A 13,971-nucleotide genomic window follows, 5' to 3' on the forward strand; every position below is an offset into this window, starting at 1 on the left:
TCTATCCCTAACTTTCTAAGGAAGCACTGAACTGCTTGGTCATAGTTGTATCATAGTTGTATCATTTTATATCACCACAACCCATAGTAGTTGTGCCATTTTATATTCCAACCCAAAGTATCTAAGGGTTCAGTCTCCACACCATGCCATCTTTTGCTGTTTGATGTCTTACTGAGCATTGTTACTTTTCCTGGGAGTGGAGTGGGATGGAAGGACCTTAACCATTGAGACACCAGGACTCTTTAAGGAACAGTTAGGACAACAGAAAATAGCAACTAAATAAGTAATGTCAGATGGTTGTGCATTGTAGGAAATAAAACTTGGCACTAAATGACTGAGTGAGTGGTGGGTGAGGAACTGGAATATGGAATGGCAAGGAGCCATTCATGCAAAGATCTAGGGGGAAGAGCATTTCAGGCAAAGGAAACAGCAACTGAGATGGGCAAGAGCCATGTGGAGCAGTAAAGGATGTTTGGAGAACGAGACAGTTCCAAGGTCAAAGAGTACCTTTTCAGAAAACAGGAAGGTTTTCTGTGACATCGGAGCTAGAAGGCCGAATGGTGGCTGGGCCTTAGAAGTCAGTTTAAGGCAGCGAGGGGAAGGCATCTGTGGGCAGTAAGGAAAGATAGCAGAGCTAGAGGGTAACATGATCAGAATTGTGCTTTGATATGATGAAGGGATTTCAGGTGCAGTGGATGGCTCAAAGGAGGAATATTTGGGTGCAAGGTCAGCCACAAAGTTTGAGATATTCTTTGCACTCCTCCCTTCAAGAGGATGAACCCCTTTCCTCCTCTTTCTCCTTTATGTCTAGGCTGTATCGAGTGGTTTGTTTCTAATAGAAGAGGGCAGAAGTGATGGTGTGTTACACATGATCTTACACCCCTCGTGTTATACAGCCATTCTCAATCCTTTTAAAAATTATTCTGCCACAATTAGCATAGCCTCAATGCCACCTAAGCAAAAATTCCCCCTATGCCCCTCCCACCCCTGGTAAACACTAATAAACTTGGGTTTCTAAGTGTTTGCTTATGTCACGTGCGTTGAGTTCATACCCAACCACCCTACCTTCTTTGCAAGACACTAGTAAAGCTCTTTCCCTTCCTTGAGCTAGGTTTGTGATCCGCACTGGCCAAAAAGCTATGATGGAGCGCTGTATGCATTCATCCAAACCACAATAAAAGAAAGAAAAGAATGGCATAGATGTTATATGACTTCTGGTTAGATCTAACTGGTGATTTTTATAGCTTCCAGTTTTGCCTACTTGGGAAGCAGCTGTTAGGTAAAGAAGCCCACGGTGTCAGTGATAAGCCAGCACAGAAGGTCTACATGGAGAACTGGGTACTTACCACATGCTGAAAGTATTTTGCTTTTTTGGGTTTTGTTATGGGTTTGGGTGTTGTTGTTTTTTTTTTGTTTGTTTGTTTTTTAACTTCTTCTATCCCTTTTCTGCTGGCAGGTGCACACCAGGAGGGCAGAGCTTTTTACCTGCCTTGTTCACTGCTCTGTCCTTAAGAAAAATGCTTGGTGTGCAGTCAGCAGGTGCTCGGGGAGTATTTGTGGAATGAAACAGAATCAGTGCTGTAGCATGAATGCACTCAAGTTCCTGTGTGAGTCCAGAAAAGGAAGCAAAATGTGTTGTAAAGCAAAATCTCAAACTCTAGTTTGCCACTGAGATGTGATTATTTTCAGTGTGTACAGCTGACTCCAAGGAGCGCTAGTGGCCTAGAGGCAAAAAGCTGCACCACAACTCCACACGAGAAGGATGGGCCGTCTCCTCCCTGTGCTATTAATTAACTGCCTCTGACAACCCGCCAGAGGGTCAGCTGTGGGTTGGTTTTAATTCTACCGTACACAACCACAACAATAGCTGACTCCAGATCTTGCCAAATGGGTATAGAGATGCTAAACCCTAAGATCACATGAGTCCAGTACTACCGTGCTGTTAAAACCAAGCTGTGTGAGTGGACAGTGAGATTCTTGACTACCAATGCTGTCTACCTCACACGTCTGAGACACCCATCTTCTCTCACCTGGACACCTGCACAGCCTGCCTTCTTTTTTAAATAAATAAATTAATTAATTAAATCTATCTATATCTATTCATTCATTCACTCATTGATTGATTGATTGATTCCTTTTAAAGACTGATCAAGTGAAGCAGTGGTAGTGGAAAAGGAACAAAGAAATCTGTAACTGGCTGTGATCAGTTAGTTGTGGCTTTGGACCAGCCCTGCACATTCTTCTTATTGTTCCCTCTGCAGCTTGGTGGCGACTCTGGTGGCTTAGTGGTAAGGAATTGCACTGTCAACCCAAAGGTACACAGATTGAATCAACTAGCAGGGAAGAAGATGGACAGTCAACTCTTATGCAGTTTACTGCCTGTGAAAACCCCGGAGGGGCAGCTGGGAGCTCTCACTTGATGGTACTTAACAACTGCATTCACCAGGCCACATTCTATTACATTTTTCTCTGTGAAGACAATGTGATGGTGTTATGTAGTCATAAATCCAAATCGTTTCTCCTTATTTCTCTCTCTTTTAGCATTTTATTACACTTTAGATGAAAGTTTATGGAATAAATGAGTTTCCTAGTCAACAATTTATATGCATTTTGTTTTGTGACATTAGTTGCAATCCTCTCATTTTAAAAGAACTTTCCCCACCTTCTTCCTGGGTTCCCCAGTTCCATTCACCTATTCTTTTCTTCTTAAAATTCTCTAGTGGTACCCATTTGTTATTGTTCTTTTTTTTTGGGGGGGTGAACTTTTTATGTATTCCCCATTTGCTCTTGTTGTTGTGTTGTTGTTATGTGCTGTCGCAGGCCTTTACCTGGGCCCCCTAAGCTTTGCATAATCTGGTCTCTGTTCACCTATCCCACACTGGCCTCTGTTCAGCTTGTAGAAGGAGTCTTGCTGCCTCACCATATCAGGAATTTTTATTCAATCCTCTTCCTTGCTCTTTCCAGAACTTCTGCCTCAGTTTACCTCCTAAATGCACTTCTGCACTGTCCCCCCACCCCCAATCCAAAACATAGCTCATTTGGCATTCAGATCTGACAACATTTTAACACTCACCTCTTTGAAGTAACAGAATTCTTTTCAGGAATAGTCAGGAAATGTAATGAGTAATACTACTAGATTATGGTTGAAATCTAGAAGGTACAGTTATATATTTTATGGACAGCGCAGCAGAGGAAGACCCTTGATAAGATGGATTGATTCAGTGACTGGGGTAATGGGGGTAAGTGTGTTGGACACAGTGAGATTAGCACAGTACAGGACAGAGTTTAGGGCTGTTGTACATAGGGTTGCTTTGAGTCGCAGGCAACTTGATGGGACATAACAACAACAACAACAAACATGTATAATCATGTCAATAAAAAGAAAGGCTAGAGTATCAAAAAAGGGGGAAGTGATGGATTAATATTTTTAAGTTATATTAATAAATTTTGGGGGAACAAAAGTAAATAAAAACCATATCCATCTAATGGTCTGCTGCAATGTTCCTTACATTCATTAGATTGTTGTTGTTAAGTGCAGTAGAGTCATAGCGACCCTATGAATGAAAGTCTTGTACAGAAAACTTACAGCTTTTTTCCAAGTTTATAGAGTTTCCAGAGTCAAGCTTAGTACTCCTTACAGTCATTAGGTTACAGTTTGAAAATAAGTAAAAAAAAGAACACTGTAAAAGTAAGTGTCAGTTTTAATTTAAGATGTATTATTGAAATTTAGCAAAATGTAGTGTTGTGGGTTTTTTGGTTTGTTTTTTTCCCAAAATGTAGTTTTACAAAATAGGAGGCTAACCTCTGGAAAATGACATCATGCGTGGGAAAAGAGTGGACCAGCAAAGGAGATGGAAGAACTTCAAGACAAGTGGACACAGAGACTGTAAGAATGGGCCGAAGCACAGTAGAGACTGAGCAGGGTTCATTCTATTCTACAGGGTCGCTGTTGGTGCAGAAAAGGACCTCTGGTGGCTTAGTGGTAAGGCGTTGCCCTGCTAACCTGAAGGCAAGCAGTTTGAATCCACCAGTTTGAATGCACAATGAGAGAAGGATGAGTAGTCTCCTGTGGTGCGATTTACTGTCTCTGAAAACCCGCTGAAGGTTCAGTTATGGATCAGTTCCGACTCAATGATACACAACAACAACAACAACATAGGCAGTAATAAGGAGTTGGAGACACGACTGCGCAAAACCAAACCTGGATAAATCCAAATAACGATGCATTGATTCTCACCACGAGTGCTTGGTAGCTGAGTCTACATCAGCCCAAGTCAGGGGCAGGTCGTGTAGCTGAGGTTCTCTGGATTAACTTCCTTATAGAAACAGTTTGGTAATGTATAAGTAATTAAAATATGCTGATGGGAAGCTTGCAAATATATTATTAAATGCAAATTGGACTAACTATTTCAGAGAGGACTATATTATCAGTGACTGACTTTGTAACATTTTATTATTGTTTTCGTGTTCTCTAGAGACAATACACTCCTCATTGTCTCAGGGTGACTCCCACCACCCACTCAATGCACCACTTGCAAAACACTCAGTTCCCTTTGTAATTAACCCTTTGTTTGTGGAGACAGAAAACTCCAAGAGGTTAGAAGACCCCTTTGTGATTTGCAATCTTACCAGTTATCCCAGTCACCCAGCAGACACAAAAAAACTACCAGTTGTCTCAGAACCGATCTTGACTCTTGACAACCCCACACATGTCAGGGTAGAACTGTGCTCTACTCTGGGGTATAGTTTTTCATGGCTGATTTTTTTGAAAGTAGATTATTAGGCCTTTCTGCAGAGGCTCTTCTGAGTAGGCTTAAACCTCCAGCCTTTCAGTTAACAGCGGCATTTTAACTGCAGCACCCAAACTCCTGGCACACAGAGATTCTCAGTAATATCTGATCAATGACGAAAGGAAGAGGCCAACTCAGGTGGGGCTGTGGCTGCCAAAGACACTGTCCCCCTCATCACTGGCTGACTACCCAGCTCTTCTGTTTCTCCAAAACACCTGTCTGCACACTAGCCTGGTCCTCAAAGACATTCATGATGAAAAAGAGAATAAAGACAAGGGAATTAGTTTTTCATTCATGTAGATCTATCATGTAGATAACTTTTGAAAAATTTAGAGATTACAATTCAATGTTAATGTTTCAAAGAACATTTGTTAATGTTTCAAAGAAACATTTCACTGCATTCTCACTCATTGCCGACTGGGGGTTTTCAGAGACTGTAAATTGCATAAGAGAAGGTATTTCCCTATCTTTCTACCTCAGAGGTTCTGGTGGATTGGAACCACCAGAAAGAGCTGCTTTCGGATTAGCAGGGCAACTCCCTACTGACTAGGCCAGCAGAGCCCATTAATTATATAGTGCTTTTCTGCTTGAGATGTGGCTGGTGCCAACTGAGATGTGTTCTTTATTTTTTAGGTTTGGACTATTGATTTATTTATTTTTTTTCAAATTCAATTTGAGTTAAAGTTTACAAATCATATTGCATTTTTATTCAATCATCTATAGACAATTTGTCTTATAACGTTAATTGCAACTTATTAACATAAAACAAAGTGTCACTTTGAGGACTAATGTGAGTGTGCAGCAGTCATTTATTTGATTTAGCTGTTTCTCATTGTTACTGTTGTTTGGTGGGTGCCTTCAAATTGACTATAAACCTATGAACAACAGTTCTGAACCTTACCCAATTCTGCACCATCCTCACAATCTCTTGATATGCTGGAGCCCAACGTTGTAGTAACTCTATCACTCCATCTCTAAATTACAGTTCATTACTACATCTACACATTTCATGGGGCAAAATCCTGTCCCTTATAACTTGATTCTGAAATTATATAATGTGGTGTCCTGGTTGGAAATCTGGAAGAGAAAAAAAATCTATTAGGTAAAAACTAAAGAAATATGATTAAGTTATGGACTTTACTTAATGGACCAATTAATATTGGTCCATTAATTGTATGCATGTATCATACTAATGTAATATATCAATGTAAAATATTAACACTAGGAGAACTGGGTTGAGGGGTATATAAGAGCTGTCAGTAATTTGTTCACAATTTTCTGTAAGGGAAACTATTTTTAAAAATACAGATTTTTTTTTAATGTCACAAATTACTTAAACATTTATTTAGACTTTGAAGTGTCAAAGCCATTAATATTCAGCTTGTCTCAAAAATGGAATTTCTTCCATGACTGCAGGGGAATGCTCATTTATTCCACAGTTTTAATATGTTCTGAAATCTAGGAGCTAAATTGTTCAATACAAATCTGCTACCAATTAATTAGGTCAATGTCTCATGAAATCAATATAAAAAAATCAGTTACTAAAGAAAACAAAGTCTTTAATTTGTGTGTATTTAAATTCCAAATAAGGAATGAGAATTAGTAACTTAATCATTCCATCCCAAATGAAAATATTTATAAGAAGTCCTCACAGAGCAGTAAATTGAAATATCCACTTTACTGCCTACATTGTCATTCCTTAAAACTGTTAATAGAGAATGACATATAGCGTTGCGTAATTGAAGCTTTTTTTTTGTCCTTAGAGATATATCAGCCAAAGATTATTCAGGTTGCAACTGACAAAGGCGTTAATGCGAGTTCCTTCCAATTTGGAGAATTCCTTTTTAAAAAATCGAGTCTTGTTGCTACATTGAAGCGACAGGGAGAGCAAGATCGCAGCTCATTGGTGGTGTCCCTGGGCCGAGGGCAGGGCTCTAAGCCAAAGGATCTGCCCATTGGCTGGCTGCCTGGCCGCTGGGGGCGGGGGCGCCCGGGATGGAGCTCGAAGCCCATTGGCTCTGTGCTGGAGGATGGTGTCATGGACCGCTAAGGTCTGTACGGTTCCTACGGCAACAGAGGCTTGAAAGAGCCACTCAGATTTCGGTGCTCGCCCCCTACTCCCCTTCCGGAGGGGGCAGGGTGTCTTGGATTTGAGGGCCAGTGAAGGAGGCGTGGGGGCGGGGAGTTAAGAGGACAAGGCCAGCTTTAGATCACGACCCAGAAATGCAAGATTTGAACTGCAATTGAAACCGGGATTTTACAAACGTGTGAAAAAGAAGAAAGAGAAAAATGGCCTAGTATTCTGTCTACCTCTGATAACACTTTGCACTGCGCACATGTTGTTATTAGGTCCACTACAACTCAGAGCGACCCTGTGAAGAACAGATCTGAACTCTATCCTGTCCTGTGCCATCTTCATCATCGCTGAAATACTGGAACCCATTGTTACAGTTACTGTATCAATCCATCTTATTGAGGCCTTCCCCTTTTTTTCTGACCCTCCACCTTTCCAAACATAACGTCCCTTTCCAAGGTTTGGCTCCTCCTAAGAACATGCCCAGAGGATGTGAGATGAAGCTTCATCATCCTTCCTTCCAAGGAGCGCCCTGGCTGCACTTTCTCCAAGATAAATCTGTTTGTCCTTTTGTTCATGGGATATTCGGTACTCTTTTCCAACATCACAACTCAAAAGCATTGGTTCTTCTGTCATCTCTATCACAAGTGATTGAAAGGACCAGGGCTTGAATCAGGTGCACCTTAGTCTTTAAACTGATATAGTTGCTCTTTAACACCTTGGAGAGGTCCTTGACAGCAGATTTTCCCGATGTAACAGGGCATTTGCTGCTGGTACCAAGGGTTGATAGGCCTGGCACAATCAATAATGTGAAATGCCTGGCACATGGTAGACATTTAATACACAATACTTAATGAAAGAGAGACACAAACTCGGTGTTAGTGCATTGAATTTGACTCATAGCAACCCTACAGAACAGAGTAGAACTGCCCCAAAGGGTTTCCAAAGCTGTACAGTTTTTTGAGAGCTGATTGCCTCCTATTTCTTTAGCACCATTGTAGGTGGGTTTCAGCTGCTGACTTCTGTTAACAGCCCAGCACTTAACCCACAAAGCCACCAGGATTCTTGAAAGAAAGCAAAGGAACAGGAAAAAGAGAGGGAGGGATAGTCAGTGACATGGACAACCTGGCGGGAGACAAAGTGTTGACCCCTTTGGACTGAATGTCCACAGACAGCCCTGCATGTGGAGAGTTGGGGGTGAGAGGAGTGATCCAGGCCCTGGAGCAGGGAGAGACTGACACACAGCATCCAGGGGAGAGGCTGGTCTATAGCATGACTCCCTGAGTTCAAGTTTCTGCAGGCTCTGCCATGTCCCGGCTGCCTGTGCTTCAGCTCTCCAGAGAGCAGTCAGTGTCTTTGTGTTTGGAGAATAATAAACAGTGCCCACTTCATCGAGTTGGTGTCAGAACTGAGTTGAGATAATGCATGTAAAGTTGTTAAGACAATGCCTGAAACAGAGTCAATGGGCAATCAACAGTAGCTATTATCATACTTGAAGAGGGGATAGGATTTGAGGAGAGGGAGAGAACGAGAACGGGGAAGGTCAGGAGGTGGGTGAGGTGAATGGCATGGACATGGTACAAAAGAAGTCAGCTGGGAAATTCTATAGAAGAGTGTAGGAGTTGATAGCCAGAGGGCACAAAATATAAGGGAACAGAATGACGCTGCTGATTATTGTATTGTCCTGGGAACTCTGGTAGGCTAATGGTAAAGAACTGCTCTGCCAACCCGAAAGCATCCGGTTCAAATCCACCAGCTGCATGGTAAGAGACTGATGAGCAACCTCCTATGTGATTTAATGCCCCTAACAACTTACTGAAGGGTCAGCTACAGGTTGGTTTCAACACTATTCAACTACAGTTTAAAGGGTTTGGTGTTCTGCCAAACTCTTTAAATGGATTGATTCCTTTTCTCTCCAGTCCTGATGAAACATCTAACAATAGACCCATTTTCTTGGTGAGAAACTGAAGCTAAAAGAATTTCTATGGCTTATATGAGATGGAAACAAGAGATCCAAATAGAGGCACTTGTAGGGTCCAGGCAAAAATACCCTAAACCTACTTGTTGTTACGTGCTGTTGAGTCAGAAGAGCTGGCTTCCAGTGAGTTTTCAGAGGCTGTGAATCACAAAGAGACTGCCTATCTTTCACTCCAGGAGCAGTTGGTGGATTTGAACCAGCTGTCTTTTGGTTGGCAGTGCAACAAAATACCCACTAGGCAATCAGAGCTAATATGCCATGTCTCTGCATACTCATAAGTTACACATCAATCTACAAAGTATTAAACTTACAATGTTTTAGTTGCCTCCTTAACAGACAAACCTTCATGATATCCTGGAAGGTCAAGTTTGAATTCTGTATTCTAGGATTCTTGGAGTTCAGTGCCAGAATGTGTTCACTGAGAGTTGCCCCCTGGATCCTGCCTCCTGCCCTTGTCCAGCTACCCTGCTTCTCAGCAGTAAATGACCCAGAATGCATGGGTGGATCCCAGCTCTCATGTGCAAATTCTCTCCACGTCCAGTCTCCTTAGAGCTGCTACCCTTGGCCTCAGGTCTATGACGTGTGCATCAGGCTGTGCAGTTTGTCCTTGGTTGGATGGACCCAAGGGCAAGGCCCACAAATGCTTCATCGTGATCAAGCTTGGTGACCTTCTGGAAAGGGAATTCGGGAGTTACAGCATGTTTTTGAAGGAATGAGCCCAGTCTCTGTGGTGGCAGCTTGGTAAGGCAGGGATCCTTGTGCCAGGGGTAAGGGAGTGCTGGAGCCAGCTTTTCTGTTCTTAGTCCAGGAACCTTGTGCCATCCCCTTCCCATGTGCTTGCAGTGCCATGGGGCACACAAGAGGCGTCTCTGTGGTTTTGTGCACTCAGACATACAGGAAGCTGTTGTTGTGTACCGTCAAGGTGGAACCGACCCATAGCTGACCTGGCAGTGGGTTTTCAGAAGCAGTTAATCACACAGGAGGAGACTGTTCATCCTCCTCCCACGAAGCATATGGTGGATTCCAACTGCGTGCCTTAGAAATGGCCGTGCAGCTTCTTGCCAATAGGCCACAGGAGGATGGGTAAGAAAACTGAGTTGGGAAACAGGATAACCAAATAGGGATCTTAGTGAGGCTGAGGGCAAAAGTTCCACTGACTTCCAGATGGAAAGAAACTATTATCAAAAGGGGGAAGAATGAGGAAGGTTTACTGATGCCTTAGAAAAATGAATGGATAAGCCCTTCTTCAACATAGAGCCAGTGATAGTTGTGCCAAGAGGGACTTGGAAGATCACAAAAGAAGGAAAAGTAGACCCAGAACCTGATCTGAAATCTCCAGAAGTAATTTCTAGATCTTTATTGGACTTTGAGAAACTCTGAGCATAAGAGACATAGTTGTTCCTACCGTCAAGGAACACAGTGACTGACGTGGTGGGTGTGAAGATGGCAGAGATGGTGACACAGGGGAAGGAAGGGCAAGGTTCTGATCTGTTTGTTTTTCATGGAGTCGCTGTGAGTCACAGTTGACTCCATAGCAGCTAACATCAACAATAACAACCCTCAAGGAGCTCAAAGTTGAGAGGGAGAAGCAAATCTATCAATCAAAATATGACAAAAAGAAACAGTACGCCAGCTGTAACCACTGGAAGGAAGGACCAGAGAGCTAGGGAGACTTTAAATCTCCAGTTAGGGAGAGGTCCAAGAGCGAAGTGCCCAGGGGCTGGATGGTCACGGTGAGAGAGCCACCAAAACCAAACACAAGGACAGAATTTGAATATACAGCAACACTACAGGACAGAGTAGAATTGCTCCATAAAGTTCCCAGGGCAGAGAGGGAGGGAAAAATTCCAGAAATAACTAGAACAGACTAGGGGAGGAAGACAGTAAGAAAGTGAGGCCATAGGAGATGAGTCCAGGGCAGGGAGGGGGCAGAGTGGGTCAGGCAGGGCCTGGTGAACCCTAAGAAGCAAGCAAGGTCATTGAAGGGATTCCTGGGATTGGATTTTTTTTGAGGAAGCACAAGATGCCTTCATCCTGGCATAACAGAAAGCCACCAAGTGTGGAAGCAGGGAGTCCGGTGAGGTAGCTACCATGAAGTTTCTAAAACTTACCCATCAGAGTTCTTGTATCTAAAGGCAGAAAATAGATCCCTGTCCCTAGAGAGTCTTCAGGCATTTCTTTGAAGTCTTGTGTTTTGCATTTCTTTTTGTAGTGAAATTATCTGGTGGAGGGGGGAGTCTAGAAATAATACATGAAATAGCTAAATAGAAGTGCCACCCAAAGGTAATAAAGGAGGTCAGAATTGCTTCCACTGTGGAAAGCTGGGCCACTTCAGTAGACAGTGTCACAGATAAGAGCCACAGATAGGCAAGGGAGTAAAGAGGAAGCTCCCACTCACTTGCTTTAAGTGTGGATCTGAAGGACATTTAGCCAAGGGTGGCCCACATCAGGTCCTCATGGCTGACAGGACTGACAGGCCCCAGCTCCCAGCTAGCTGGAAACAAAGGGGGGTCACTTCAACGATTTAGATCCTCCCAGAAGAGCTGTGGGTGAGCATTAACATTACTGGTAAGTATATTCGTTTTCTCCTGGACACAAGAGCCTACTACTATTTGATCCTAAAAGCCTTCTGAGGTCCCAACTCTTCTCACTATTTCTTAGTTGTTGGAATTGACGGAAAACCTCATAAGCAGTTCCTTACTTCACCTCTGCCTTGCATGCGGACTTCCGAGTTGTAAAACAACCCAGTGGTAGATGGAATTTGCTCCAGGACTTAAGAACAATAAATGACATAATTGAGCCTCTACATCTTGTGGTTCCTAACCTTTATACTATAATAGATAAAGTGCTAGTCAATAGGCCTTTTATTGTAAGAACTACCTTCCCTCTGTAACTTGATTTGTGCCACTATTAGAGCCTCTACTTGGAATATTAATGCTTTTAAATTTTTGACTCATGTACTTTTAACTTGTTAGTTAAATTGTGTCTTCTAGGCTGCAACACTTTCATTATACATCTTCAAGGATATGAACATGTATGGCTAAGCACAACTGATAACAGTGCATCTAAATTCCAAAATCAATCTCCATAATAGTCTATGTGTTTCCTATTGCCAAAGGGGCCCTTTAGAGTAGTGAGAGAAGATCTTCACCCTGAAACCTACAGCGTCCCTTTTCAGAAGGAAGTAGCTAAGAGAATACGCCATCCCCTTTTCCTTATGAATCAGGGTGAAGTCTCTCTCAGGGAGGAGTGATAGGGAATGGCAAAGGACACACTGACAAAGGAGATTAATCAGAACTGGCTTTGACAAGCACTGTGGTAATTGGACAATTAAAATAGACTTTCAAGCGGGGGGAAGAACGAACTGGGGAGGAGGGTAGAGAAAATGAACAACAATGAACGAATGAAAACCCCAAATCTCTGTAAATGTTCATTAAAATTTAATAAAAAAAGAAAGAAATAGCTAAATAGAAAAGTCAAAATGACACAAAAGGAAATCTAAGGAAAATAACTTTTCCTTTTAACTTAAACTCCAAAGCTATGCAGTGAGTTACTTGATGTGCACATTCTATGCTATTTTCTTTGTAATTTTTATCACATCAACTATGCACCTTTGAGGTGTTTGTGCCCCAACACGGGGAGGAGGGGACTTGGCCAGCTTGCTAATAACGTAAATAAGACAAATAGCACTTTTCAGGAGGGGCCAGAGTGCTCCTTGGAGGCGAGGATGGTGAAGCTTCATCTCACATACTTTGGGCACGTTGCTAGGTGAGGCTATTCCTTGGAAAGGATATGCTTGGAAAGATGGAGGGTCAGTGAAAGAAAGGGAGACCCTCAATAGATGGATTGACACAGTGACTGCAACAAAGGGCTCAAGTGGTCAGAGATGAGAACAGCACAGGATAGGACAAGGTTCAGATCTGTTGTTCACAGGGTCATTATGAGTTGTGGCAGACTCGATGGTACCAAACAACAATAAGAAGGTGAGGCCATAACAATAAAATGTGTAGAATGCAAACATGGGCAATGGTTCATTCTGACATCCCACCACGCATAACTTGAGCCAACCAAGAGACAGAAAACAGGCATCTCACTGCCATTGAGAAAGAAGAGCTGGAGAGGCTGATGTGTCCTTTGGACCTGAGATCCTTGCTCTGAAACTTCCTTAGACCAGGAGAGGTCAAGAGGACGAGCAGAAGTGGTGGTAGAACTCTAGAAAACCAGCATGAAAAAGATATGGGGATCCTGGACCCACAGAGTGAAAACACTGAGTGACTTTGTGCAGGAAGCTTACTGGAAGAACAGATGCCTTTTAGCATTTGGGAGGGAGCTGGGTCTGTGGGCCTACTAAGCAGAGCTAGAGCTGAGCACCTCTGGGTCTAGGTCGAATGGAGTACTCTAGCGCTTCAAACAATAGAGCTGAAAGCACTTTGCAACACTTGCCTGAACAAGGCAGAGGTTCAGCTTGGTTAAAAAGAGGCTGTTCTGATTGAACACCTGTATCCCAACTATTCCTGATCCTGAACTCTAACCTGTGGGTCTGGGCATCATGGTGGCAGTAGCATCTTATCTTCTCTAACTTCTTCACATGGAAGAAGACTCCCCATTAGCAACATCAACAGCACAAGAACTGAATCCTATGAGGTCAGACATACCCCACCTACATTTCATGCTCCAGACCCTCTCTTCCAATTTTAATACCAACTGTGATTTCCACAGTACTCATTACTTCACTGCTGGCTTCAAGAATGTGTTGCAATGACCACATAGAACTCATAGAACATACTCATAAATTAGGAGGCTTATTAAGGGAGTTAGAGGAGCTCAGATGCTATTGCCACCAAGATACCTAAGCTGCTTTTGCACCCAAATACCTAGTTCTGAGAAGCTACTCTCTCCTGATATCTTTCAGTTATCTTTCTACAAATAAGTCTTGTTGTTAGGTGCTGTTGAGTAGAGTATGACTCACAGCACCCTTATGAACAGCTGACCTGAATTCGACCCTATCTTGTGCCATTCTCACCCTCTCTGACACACAGAGCCCATTGCTGAAGTAACCATGCCAATCCATCTCTTTGAAGTCTTCCTCTCCCTCGTTGACCCTCCACCTTTCCAAGCATGACGTCATT

The sequence above is a fragment of the Elephantulus edwardii genome, unplaced genomic scaffold (genome assembly GCF_000299155.1).
Source record: "Elephantulus edwardii isolate Elephantulus edwardi_28Jun2011 unplaced genomic scaffold, EleEdw1.0 scaffold00015, whole genome shotgun sequence".
Classification (NCBI taxonomy): Eukaryota; Metazoa; Chordata; class Mammalia; order Macroscelidea; family Macroscelididae; genus Elephantulus; species Elephantulus edwardii.